Source organism: Mauremys reevesii, linkage group 7 (assembly GCF_016161935.1).
Source record: "Mauremys reevesii isolate NIE-2019 linkage group 7, ASM1616193v1, whole genome shotgun sequence".
Lineage (NCBI taxonomy): Eukaryota > Metazoa > Chordata > Testudines > Geoemydidae > Mauremys > Mauremys reevesii.
The window spans coordinates 40,071,387-40,084,082 of NC_052629.1; the positions used below are offsets into that span (position 1 = coordinate 40,071,387).

Sequence of the window (12,696 nt, forward strand, 5' to 3'; positions counted from 1 at the left end):
GGAGTTTTCATCCCTGCTTAAAGTAAACCAATTCCTAGAGCAGCCGGCAAGGTAGGGAGTCTGGTTATTATCTAGTAGCCTTGGCACATGCATCATATTAACAAACTTTTAAGCCCCATCTTCCAGCCTTACCATTTTCGGATTGCATCTGGGCTCCGTTTACATTCCTTTCCCTCACTCCCACTGACATCTAATGTGTTAATACTATTTTTCTTTTCCGTTAGCCTGTGGTAGTCTATAAATATTTATTTGGCTTCTGCTGGGCAGCTGTAGTGTGAACTGACAGTGTCTTCAAAGGAGGCATAATATCCACAGAGGATATTCAGTATATTCTTAATTTGGAGGCTCTGAAATTACCCATAAAATTTCCTAAAATTAAAAATCTCTGACATGGTTGGGGCAGGGAAGGGAGAGAGAAAGAGAGAACTTTAAATTAGCACCATATGCTGATAGAATGGACCTCAGCATTTAACCATGTCTAGATCAATCTAGAAGATCTTGGGACTGGTTTTAGCTCTCTGAGACCCAGGTTAAGAATGCTGCCCAAGAAATGTCAGTGGGCAGCAGCCACTCTGGATGATTTAGGAGCAGCAGTGATTGGCTTCAGAGGGAGCTGTGTCTTGTTCTTGTCTTTGTGACTGAGGATTTAAATCTGTGTGGTCAAGTAGAACTAAGCAGGATAATAGATGGGAGTCCTTGTGTGTCTGATATAGGATGACCAGACAGCAAGTGTGAAAAATTGGGACAGGGTGGGGGGTAATAGGCACCTATATAAGACAAAGTCCCCCAAAATTGGGACTGTCCGTATAAAATCGGGACATCTGGTCACCCTAATGTGATATGAGCTGAAATGACCCTCTCCTGCCCCTTCACTTCTGGTTGAATTTTCTCCTTTCATCAATCTGTACTCAGGCAAAAATTGGCTGCCTCACTTGAGGTTTCTGATGAGGGACTGAGATGGAAACAGGTTTCAGAGTGGTAGCCGTGTTAGTCTATATCAGCAAAAGGATTGAGGAGTATTTGTGGCACCTTAGAGCCTAACAAATTTATTTGGGCATAAGCTTTCATGGGCTAAAACCCACTTCATCGGATGCATGCAGTGGAGAATACAGTAGGAAGATATATATACACAGAGAACATGGAAAAATGGATGTTGCCATACCAGCTCTAACGAGACTAATCAATTAAGGTGGGCTATTATCAGCAGGAGAAAAAAGACTTTTGTAGTAATAATCAGGATGGCCCATCCTGGATGCAAAGGCATTGTCTCCTCTGGCAGCTCTGATCTTACTTGAATTGTTTCCAAAGCTTTAAGAATGTTCATAGTACTTTCCATTTCCAGTAGTGCCTCTTCTCTGGAGAACTCAAAGTGCTCTACAACAGCCTCACAACAGGCCAGGGTTGATTGATTTAAATCAAAATGATGTAAATCACTAATTTTAATTAGAATTTAAATTAGCTAGCAGGAAACCTTGATTTAAATTATTGACTTGAGTTATGCTTATCCTTTTTCGTTATGAACCTAAAAGAGAGCTTAATTCTCATTAGTTGGTAACAGTTAAAACATGTTGATTTGCAACCAAAAAAGCCTTCACACTAAACTTGGTGCTTCCTTACGCTAACCAAAAGGGTAAGTTATTTATACATATTTATTTAAGCAATTAAAAATTAAAAAATAACCAATTTAAATACAAAACTAATTTTGATGTAAAAACCCCCAGTTTTTAGCCATTCGTCACCAGTCGCATGCAGTGGATAAATTGCAGTATATCTATCTAACGGGGTTAAGTGACTTGTTCAAACTGATACTGTCTGTAAATGTCAGAGTCAGGAACAAAATGCAGAAGGTCCCAAGTCTTTTGATCTAATTATGAGATCATATTGTCTTTCGTAGGTCAGGATCATAAGAATAGACGGAGATGTGGAGTGTGTTGAATACTTCACTTGCTGTTGTTCATTAGAAGAAACTCTGCCTGGCCATGCTGAGGTTCTTGTTGGTTAGTGCTCATTCCTATTTGCCGTCTCTTGCATCACTGACCCTTCCTGCCTGTGGCTCACCAGTGTTTGCCATCACTGAAATAATATTTTTCCATTTAAGTGATGATGGTTATTATTTATATAACACCAGTGCTAGACACTTTACAGATAAGAAGACTAGATCATCTTTTCCACAAAGAACTTGCAGTCAAAATAAAATGTTGGACAAGGAATGTAAATCAGGGTGTGAGGTACGGCCAGCAAGGATTAAACACCGTGCAAAATAAATGACTCAAATTCAAAGCTTAAAGACATGTGGGGAGATAACTTTTATGTTTTTACATATGTATGGGTAGTGGTCAACAATGTAATCAACAGTCACTGTCTGTTCTGTGTTCTGATCATTCAAAGATCAAAAGAACATCCTAGCATTTAAATGAAGTATAACCACGGGATATCTCTGTATTCATCTCTTTGAAATGTATAGCAAATCATCGGTGAATGGTGAAGGAATAGGTGATTATCTTATGTTAATTCGTATAGCTAAGTACCGGTGATAGACTGCCTGATGGATAAATTGCCTTAATTAATCTGTGTGAATAATTATAATGATGGATGCTTAGGAAATAAGGGCCTATTGTTCCCCGAGGGACTCTAACTTGTCAAAGAAGACCTGAAATTGTATAAAAGATCCTTGGTTCTGATCTTTTTAATCTCAGATCTGCTTAAGCTTCATCAGGGGAAGTTTGAGTCGCAGGATGAGATCCCAGTTAAGCTGGTACACCCTAGATATAATATTGGACATGGACTTTAACCTATGAACTACATTTTAAAAGAAATCTTTGCAACTACAAAGCTCATCATCTCTGCTATGAATCTGAACCTCAAGAATTGAACTCATATCTGTATGTATATTGATCTTTTAACCATACTCTTCTTTTGTTTTTTAATAAATTTTAGTTTAGTTAATAAGAATTGGCTGCATGCGTGTATTTGGGTAAGATCTGGAATATCCATTAACCTGGGAGGTAATGTGGCTGATCCTTTGGGATTGGTAGAACCTTTTCCTTTATATGATAAAATCAGATTTTCAGAAACCCAAGTCAAATATAATGAAGATATCTGGATGGAGGCCTGAGGCTGGGTTACTTCAAGGGAACTGTGTTGTTGACTTCTGGACAACCAGTGAGGTAATAAAGAAGCTGTTTTATGCTGTCTTGGTAAATCTAAGTATTGAAAATATCCACCAGCTTTGGGGATTATCTGCCCCATTCTTTGCAGTTCATCCTAATTGAGTGACCTCAGCTGGCCCCCACTGGGACCCCGATCACACAGGGACAGGAGTAAAAGCAAGAAGAAAACCCTAAATGAGAACAAACAAAACTTAAAGATTTTGTTTCTTTTGTGTGAATCAGCTATAATGGGTGATAGTAAGCTGCAGCAAGATACAAGTGGCATTGTGCTAGGACTTTGTAGGGTATAGGGGAAAAACCTGGTTCCATAGGAATGTGACTTCCCTCTATTGTGCAAGATAGGGACAGCCTTGCTGTTTGCCTTTCCATTAAATGGGAAGCATAGAGGAAAGAGAGCAGGGAAGTTAGAGTACTGCAGTTGGGCATGGTGGGGAGAGAAGAGATGGCTACCTGGCTCCTCTGTGTGAAGATTCCCTGACACCATGCAATATGCTCCCTGTATAGGCACACAGGAACTCAGGAATTGTAGGGAATGTGTATGTGTGTTGTGATTGCCTTCAGCCATTGAAATATTCTTTCAGTACAACTAAATCTAGTCCAGAATCCTGAGGTTCTCTCCACCTTTTTTCATTTTGAGAGAACCATCAATCTGCTTCTCTTATAATATTTTTGCCCAGAGGTGGTGCTAGCCCATTGGGGGCCCATCCACAAACAACACATATTTAAAAAAAGTGAATGGCACCCACTTTTGCTGCTTGGGGCCCTAAGCAATATAGCCTTTGGTCTGCTTATGCCTAGCTCTTGCTCTGTTTTTGCCTTTAGGCAACCACCATTGTAGCAGGTGAGCATTCTCCTTCCCACGCTGTGCCATCTTTTGATCAGCTAGCAGAAGCTGTTCACATAGCAGCTGTCAGTAGTGACTCTGCAGAAGCAAGTATTGTGCACCCACCAAACCAGGGAGCGGGAGACTTAACATTGTATTGGAACCTAGGTTCCCTGCAGTCACCAGCCATTGAAGTAGCTGATCTGAGACACTGGAGATACAAAGTGTGTGTGTAGTAGACTTCCAGGGTGTTGAAAGGAAAACAGAGAACTATGCAATGGTGAACAGATTAGTGAGCAATCGTCTCTATTTGCAGCCCTAAGTAACATAGACAGCACCATTAAAAAATGGAGTTTGACCACAGGTTCCATCTTGGCATGAAGTGGACAGTACTAATGGGAAATGGATCTCTAAATTTGATCTAAAATTATTTTTTTGTTAATGTAGTCTCACTGAGTACAGTTACAATGTGCAAACTTAATGAAAAAAAGTGAGAGACTGTAGGGGGACTGCTTCTCTTTAGGGGTATTGCCCTATCCTGGACAAATAGCTCCTCCCTTTGAGAGAGAGTGGAGCACGCTGTATGGCTCATGCTTTGGCATTATTCATATAGTTTGTCATGTCAGTGAAGTATTATTGAATTGAAATGAATGTGTGTGGGTGTCTGGCTGGCTGGGGACTAAAAACTACAAGGAAGCGTAGAAACAAGGGGTAGGTGAGACATCCAGCAAGAAGGGATGTGGTTGCAGTGAGTGATGCAGAGGAAGAGGGGCCTGATTTATCCTGGACCCTGTAAATCTCAGTTAGATGCATTTTGCATTGAATTCATTGTAATAAAATGTCTTTCCTGGTTGCAGTAAATTGACTTTGTGGTCAAATGCCCTGGTATAAATGAAAGGAGTTAGGGTGAAAAATGTAAATACTTTAAAAAAAGAAATTCACAGATCCTATATGGGAGGAGTTTAGAGATCAACCAAGATCTGGGCCCTACTGTGCTTGACGCTATAGAAAGATAGAATGAGAGTCAGTCCCTGCCCGGAGGAGCTAGCAGTATAAATAGACAAGATAGACAAGGGGTGGGGGAAAGGAATATAACATACAAGTAGAGTGAACAGTGTGATGGTTTCCACAGAGCATGATTGTTCCATGATTGTTTGCCTTTTTAAAAACTTATGTATCTATTTATTTTTTAGGTGTAAGTTTGTTAGAGGAAGATTAGATAAATGGGTAGGAAGGGAGGTGAGATGTTAAAGGAAGAGAGGCATGGAGGGAAGGAAAGCAAGTGTGGACGGTGGGTCAAGTGAGACTGAAGTGAAATCACAGTGTGGTGTAAACTTTATCCATGTGTGGTAAGCATGACACTTCTAGCTTCAGCAAATTGATCCAGCAGGACCTAAATAAATGCTCTAAAAGGTAGTAAAAAGTGGCCAATTTGAAAGCTTCTAACTGTTAACCTCGTCAATAAGCTCACTTCAGATATTCTGAGAAATTCCAGCTGGGCACATGTGTGCATTTGGGGAAGGAATAATTTTGTTTTTCTATTACAATCAGTGGGGTAGCTCCCTACTCAAAACAGCAATTTCACACTGTGGGATTGAGACCAGTGCCTGGATTGTGTATGTCACATGCTCTGATCACTGTCCTCTCATTTTTTATGCTTAAATGGGTAAAGAATTGCAGTTTGTAACTCAGGTGTGCAGCTGCCAGGTAGTGCCTTTGACATTGCCGGAGTGAAAAAAATTGTGACCCTTTCCTCCCTTTCCCTCTTTTTTTACCATTCACAGAGTCTGGTTTTAGACTGGACACACTGATCCTGCTCTGTCCACCCTGGGACTGCTGATCTGGGCAGTTCATAGATTCCAAGCACTTGGGAGATCCAGATGAAGAGACAAATAGCTTTGCTCCCCACCCCACTACACTTGTTCTCTCCCCCTTCCAATCCAAGGGCAGCTGAGGGCCCCTTGAAATGGGCAGCATAAAAAGAAGGTAACATCAAACAGCTTAAATATCAAACATTAACGACTCTACACTTTAATGTTAACTGAGACTAAAATCGCTCGACAGCTGTTCTTGTCAGTAAGGTGCAGTGCTGTCTTGCCTGGTAGGTGGGGGTAGGGGTCGGGGTGGGAAGAAGACCTCCTGCCTTTGAGCCTTTCTTTCATCATGGCCTGCATTGAGCTAGTCCTGCTGCAGCAGTCCCCATGTACTGCACTCACTGCTGTTGCCAGGAGTCCCAGGCCTTTGATTGGCAGAGAGAGGCCCACGGAGTTGGCCCTCTTTAAAGTCCGCCCCCACATCCTCCAGCACACAGACAGTCAAGGCTGTTCTGCTCACAGAGTGAGAGAGCGGGCGAATGAGCCAGCGCCTGTTGCTTGGCTGGTGCTGTTTTTGCTGGCAGTGGGTAGGGTTTGATCACTGACAACAAACTATTACAGATTTTGCTTCTCCTGCTGGCTCCTTGATCAGCCCAGAATGATGGGTTTAACTGCTTCGTCGCCATAGCAGCCCTCAATGGATTGTTCTGAGAAGTTACAAGGAGAGCGAGAGGATCTGTTTAAACCTGTGCGGGGAAACTGCTTTCTGAAGCTCTGAGCTTTACAGGATTTTTTGTTTTTTTTGCGCCCCTCCAGCACAGCAAAGAGGAAACTGAATGACCTCCGGAGCTGCTAGAATCCAGGTACTGTAGCAGCTCCATGCAGGTTCTTTTTCTCCTTTTGGATGAGTTCGAACCCCCTACCACTTCACATTGAGAATTTTGTGCGTGAGTGGTGAAAACATTTTCTGTGATGCTGTTGTGCTACTTTCATAGAGATTAGTTGGGACTTAACTAGGTCTTGTTTGCCAACTTCAGATGGACTCGGCTTTCTTGCTGTGTTTGGTCTTTGTCAACAAAATTCTCACTCTCTCTCTCCCCTTACCTCTCCATTGTCCCTGGTATTATTTCTATAGTCTCTGATGTTGGAATGATTTTCTTCCTTGCTTTCTCAGCATGGGTGAGCTATGCCAAGCACAGGGCTTCCATATCTTCTATCTTCATGTGTGAGACTGAGAAAGTTTTCCTGTCTTGTCTTTCTGAGATCTTAGTTATTGGCCTACTGCTTGTGGAAATATTTAGATTTCTGCCCCTGCCCCTCTCTTTTGCAGGGGCAGGAAAGCACCCAAGTAACTAGTGCTTCTTTGAGAGGGTGGCCTAATAATACAATATAAGGCTCTAATGTCTTTCTTTGCCTGCACCGGGGACCATCAGGTTTATAATGTGCTTCTGCCTATGAAAAAAACAAAATGCTGCTGTGGAGACAGCAGACTTTAATCCTTGGAGTGAGGAGTGGAAAAGGAGTTCCCTATGTTGCCCAAAAGTGACTTCCTGAATGTTTTGTGGAGCAGCTTTGATGGGCTCTGAAGGGAACTGTATCCTCTCCTCCTTAGAAGGATGGTGGTGGCTATAATACGTGTCCTTGGCAATGGCAGAGAGATTAAAATGTGAATGATAGACAGTAGGGATCTGGGGAGAGGATCTTCACAGGGTCTGAGATGCAGAAAACAAAACTATAGAAATTCAGAATTGATAGAAAGAGAGGGGTGTGTGTACATTTACGTAGCTAGTTGTATATGTTGATGAAAAGTGCTGTGTAAATGTAAATTATTAATTATTCTGTGTTCCATTTACCTTTGATTACTTTTTAAAGTTTGTAACATTTCAGTCTAAAACAGATGTTGTGTTACCGTGTGTTTTTTAGCTATATACACTGGTCTTTCTGTGGGCTGCAGTGTCCCTTGGGGGTAGATATACAACACAAGCTACCCAGTTTCATTCCTGGTACCGTACAGTTGGTGAGGCCTGGCATTCTCATAATTCAAGTCCTTCAGCCTGGTACAAGTTCTTTGTGCCTAAGGCACCTGTTACTTCCATTAATGTTAATAGAGCAGACATATGTGCAGAGTGGCTAGAAAATAGATTCTTTCTATTTTCTGTTTACAGCGTGAATTTAAGATACCTAAATCAAAGGGCTTGTCTTGGGCATGATTTTTCAGGAGTGTTAAGCACCCACAACTGCAGTTGAAAGTCAATGGGTGCTGTAGATGTTCAGTACTTCTGTGTTGATACTTTAAAGCAGTCGCGTGATAACAGTTGCATTACAGGATAGGAAATGTGGTTTTTCTTAACCTCTACAGTTGGCACACAGACATTCACCTACGTTTGCAGACGCGCAGCCTGAGACACACCCACCCATACAAACAGCACTGCACTCCCATGTATACATGTGCTGGTCTCAAGGCTTCAGTTCTGCAAAAATTTATACTTTATAAAGTTGCTTTTAAGTCACAAACATCATGACAGCACTTTAGGAGCTTTTGCCTTGGTGATGCAATTGTCTGTTCAGGCTGATTTCTTACATACTAAATTAAACACAATCCAGCCAGTCCCCAAAAGGAAACTCTTGCCTGTACAGCAGACACTGTTGTAAATCTACATGGTATTTAACGACACTGTCCCTGGTCATAACTATGCTTTGCAGAAGCCCACTCTAAATATGCCCTGCTCTAACACACTTCTTGCAATAACACATGCACATACTCCTGCATTCCAGTGCTCCCAAGTCTACCAGTTTTTTTGTCCTCATCCAACGCAGCAAGAATTACCAGAAAATATTTTTAGCTTTCGAGGATGATGATAAGCTCCATCTGTCTGGAAAAAAAATGTCCATGTGTTGAAGAGAGAAGGGGACTAGTCTCTCATGTAGGCTAAAAATGAGTGCTGCTGTTACCAAAAAAAGGGCATCAAATCAAAATATTATACTGTATGTGTATACATTTGACTTTCTCTTTCTTTAGAGTGACACTGCCTTATATCTGCTTGATTTCAGTGAGAACATGCAGAAACCAGTTTGACTCTGTGATGTATAGACTTTCATTGCTGCACATCTTGTAAAATCAATATGTGCACAAATAGTTGATTTTTTTTTCTCTTTTTTTTAAACAATGTATGTGATAGCATGGGCAACATGTCCACATTTCTGAGAGTAGAACCCAGGCCCTTCGGAAGTTAGTGGTACAAGTGGTTATGATGCTGAAGCATCCTGCATGTTGAGTTAAGAATGGACCACTTTGTGATGTTAGTTGCCACGGATGTGTGTGACTGTAAGATGAAGAAACAAAGTCAGCCATTGAAATTTATTTGTCTCCAGTTTAATTTCATCATGCTGGCTTTGATTCCTGCCAGAGAGGTTCTTATCATTAATGGGAATCCACCTGTGACCCTTGTTTGACTCTCTAGAGCCTGGCATGCAGCTCTCTTTATCTGTAGGTCTGCTATTGGTAATAGTTTGCACTTCTCCAGTGCCTCCCATCCATTAATATTAGAGCATTTTTCCAGCTCTAGTAAATTAAGCTTCACAATATCCTTATGAGATGGAAGTAATATTAATGCTCATTTTGCAAAGGAGTAAATGAAGACTGAGAAAAATAGCTTGGTTTTTAACCCCAGCAAAGCCAGTGGGTATTCAGAACCTCTGAAAAACCAGATCCTAAATAATACCTAGCTCTTAGTTAGTGGTTTTTTTCTCCATAAAAGAACTTTATGGGTGTGTGTGTGTCAGTCATTATCCCCATGATTTGCCCAGGGTTGTGCAGGATGCCTGTTACACAGCCGGGAGTCACACCCAGATCTCCTGAGACCAGTTTGGTGCTTTAAAGGGACACCGTCAATATGAAATCCTGTCAGTTTTTAAAAACTGAGATATAGGTAATTTCAGGTCCTACATCTCCCCACCTCCCCCACAGCCCCTGACCCCTGCCAACTTTTGTGGCTTTGGAATCGCATGTTTATTTTTTAAAAGTAGTTTTTCTCTCCTGTTGCTGTGTGAAAACCTCACACAAAGAAAAGAGGAAACTCACCTTACAGGGGAAATGGTGAAAATGGCTATACGCAAAGTACTGTCAAATGCACATCACAACACTGAGAAACGGAGAAAAATATTTTCTCCACTTGCCCTTGTACTTGCCCTTGTTACAACAGTAGCTAAGAAATTTCCAGACAGAAGTGTGCTATTTAAGTCAATGGTGTCCCTTTAACCAGCATTCCTGCCTGACTCACGTGAAGCAGTGCAGGAGTGCTCTGTGTACACTCATCCCGTCACAGAAATGAGAAGCTGCTCAAGGGCCGCCCAGAGGATTCGGGGGACCTGGGGCAAAGCAATTTCGGGGGCTCCTTTAATTAAAAAAATGTTCCAATACTATAGAATACTATATTCTCATGGGGGGGGGGCCCTGTGGGGCCTGGGACAAATTGCCCCACTTGCCCCCCCGCCAGGCAGCCTTGAGCTGCTGGAATCTCCCCTTACTTAAATAATGAAGAAAGATAGAGGAAAAAGAAAGAGAGGACACAATCCCCACTTCCTCCTATCAAAATGGGTGGGGAGGAAGGCAAGAAAATTGGGGGCATTAAACTTAGTGAAAGAAAATTATAAAATAACCCAAATTTAGTGTTTTGATACGTGATATAGCATCAGTTCCATACCTGTGGTATGAAGAGAATGTTAATTGCACTCAAGTCACAAAATGCCAGTCAAGACTGTATGCACAACCTTAACTCTGCCCCTTAATACATATGTATTACATTAGTCTTTAGTTGTGCGATCACATACTATTTCTCAGAAATGCAACAGAATATTATATTAGTTTTTCTAGAACTCTAGGTACATGTGTATGGCAGAGAGTCTTAAATTCATGTATGTGGAAAGGATATGGTAACTTATTGCACAACCTATCACAGATTAAGCATAACACAGCAGGCACATAGAAGGCTTTCTGTGGGGGGAAGAAAGAAGGCTTGGCATGCAATTAGGAGTGCAGTTTGCAGTACTTTTGTACATGCTTCGTTATATAGCTGGAAACCACCATAAGCTGCCACAAGTCGAATCTTGGAGCTGTTTTCTGTTGCAGCCTGTATGCAGTGGGACACCAGCATTTCAGAGGAGCATAACTGGTACTTTGGCTGCAACTAGACTTATGCATCCCCTGATGTGTGAGGAACATGAGGCACTGAGGTACCCAAATGGTTCTTGCATGGAATGTCTCATTTAACCAATCCCAAATTCCTCACAAAGGCAAATCTCCTGTGGAAATCTTAGTGATTTTCATTGGCATCAAATCCTGCTTTTTTCATACGTGCATGTAAGTCCCATTGAAATCAAATGGAATTAAGTGAACACCTCTGAGGGACAGAATGGAGCATCCTGTATTAAAAGGGATATTGTGAACTCAGTCTTGGGGGACAGGGAGAAGAGGGCAGGGGGAGAACTGATTTATTTAAAAATAAATACATTTTCCATAAAGGGTGGTTTTATTGTTTTTATTTAAAGAATTAAAATGTTCAGAAGGTTTTTTCTGCCCCCAAACTGTGCTCATAATGTTCTTCTGGTTACCCCTCTCCATTGTACATCCTCTGTCCCATCTCCCCCCCCCCCCCCGCCCCTCTTTGCTTTCTCTCTGTACACATTCCTGCCTGCTGCTGCTTCAGTTTCAGCTCTGGTGCTGCTGCTGGTGGTGGTGAACACCCTTTTGCAGAGCATGTGGCTTGGTGTGCAAGGGAGCTCCTTCCAGTGTAGCGCATGAGTCTGCCACCAACAAATCAGTGACGTGTACACCAGATGTTATCTAATGCACAAAGTAAACAAATTGGAGGGGAAAACTTCAGGAAAATAACTTTGTTTTCCGTTATAAAGATCTTATGGGTAAATAAGAGGTACAAAGTTTTGGATGAAATTGTGGTTTTTCAGGTTGAGTGTTCTTTTAATGCCCCTGGCTGTAGCCTGGGGTGGGAGTGACATGGTAGTGGGGAACCTTCCTCCTTGGAAGCCAGGAAACTGTTGTCTGGGGGTCTTGGACTGTTCAGGCGTGGTCTGCATTTAAAATGTAAGTCAACATAGCTACAGCATGTGGGTGTGAAAAATCCACGCGGGAGCATTATAGTATGCAAACCTAACGCCTGGTGGGGATGCAGCTAGGTTGACAGAAGAATGCTTCCATTGACCTAGTTACCATTGATTGGAGAGGTGAAGTTCCTACAATGATTCAAAACCCCCTTCTGTTGCTGTAGTATGCATCTATGTTCCGAACTTACAATGGCAATAGATAGGGCACTGCTACAGCGCTTGAAGTGTGGAAATGGCCTCAGTCTCAGAGACATTCATGCAAAGTAGTTTCACTGTTTTGAATACACCTAGACAACTTGTTATGAAAGTGCTGAGAGAGAGAGAGAGACAGTCGGTTTTCATTGTCCCCCATATTGAATTCAAAGATGTGGAAGGGAGGAAAGGAAACTTTTTTTTGTTTTGCAAAAGGTGTGGCTTGTAAGAACCCGGTTTAAAAACAACTGTCTCTTGTGTGCGCTGCAGCAATGTGGAAAGACCATGCGTGGCTTGTAAACTGATCCACCTTGTTGCTTTCAGAACTTTCTAATCAGGAGGGGAGGTGGTGGTTAGCTATGAATAGAACAAAATCATAGCTTTCAGTTTCCAAATATGCATCTTCTCATACAGTGTGCTCTCTGAGCTGAATATTATGTACACAAGCTTTTCATGTTGCCTTAGCTGGCACTTAGCACTTGCGTTTGCTTGGGTGTTTCCTCTTCTCTAGGTCAAAAACCCCACTCATTTTAATGGAGGGTTGTTCCTGTCATCTAGCTTCTTATTTTGGCCTATG

At 41.9% G+C, this 12,696-nt stretch overlaps 1 protein-coding gene across 3 annotated transcripts in view; it reads left to right on the plus strand.

Annotated features, from left to right (window-relative positions):
• PALD1 (phosphatase domain containing paladin 1) overlaps positions 1-12,696 on the plus strand; it is a 193,793-nt gene that overhangs the window by 8,726 nt on the left and 172,371 nt on the right. For 2 of the 3 annotated variants that reach the window (XM_039482390.1, XM_039482389.1), the window contains exon 1: positions 6,302-6,670. The exons of the other annotated variant lie outside the window; for it this stretch is intronic. The gene's annotated coding sequence lies outside the window, so the exon portion shown is untranslated. Of the gene's footprint in view, positions 1-6,301; positions 6,671-12,696 lie in introns of those variants that run through there. 3 annotated transcript variants of the gene reach the window in all.